Genomic DNA, 408 nt, shown 5'->3' on the forward strand with positions numbered 1-408 from the left:
GAGCCAGCTCTCAGGAGCTGCTAGGCAACGAGGTCCCGGTCCAGGCACAGGGTGGACCCAGGTGGGCGGCATGCAGGCAGCCCCCCACAATGCCCAGCCTGGCTTACTGGCCTGGCCGCAAGCGCTCCTGAGAGCCTGCATCCCCTTCCCGTGGCATCTTCAGGAAACCGCCCTCCTCACACGCGCCGCAAGGGTGGCACCACACACATCCACCCGGAGGCCACAGAGGAGGCTCCATGAGGCCAAGGCCCCACACAGGTCTGGACAGGCCCTCCAGAAGTCCCAGGGATGGGTCTGTCCTGGCCCCACTCCGGCCCCTCACAACTGCTTGCTTAGAAAGCCCGGGACCCAGGAAGTACCAACTGGTGAAACACCAAGCAATTAACCCACGAGGCCCCCCCCCGACGA

The 408-nt window shown here is 65.4% G+C and overlaps 1 protein-coding gene across 1 annotated transcript in view; it reads right to left on the reverse strand.

Annotated features, from left to right (window-relative positions):
• PLCH2 (phospholipase C eta 2) overlaps positions 1-408 on the reverse strand; it is a 26,860-nt gene that overhangs the window by 25,485 nt on the left and 967 nt on the right.

This window comes from Neophocaena asiaeorientalis, unplaced genomic scaffold, assembly GCF_003031525.2.
Source record: "Neophocaena asiaeorientalis asiaeorientalis breed wild unplaced genomic scaffold, Neophocaena_asiaeorientalis_V1.1 scaffold489, whole genome shotgun sequence".
Taxonomy (NCBI): domain Eukaryota; kingdom Metazoa; phylum Chordata; class Mammalia; order Artiodactyla; family Phocoenidae; genus Neophocaena; species Neophocaena asiaeorientalis.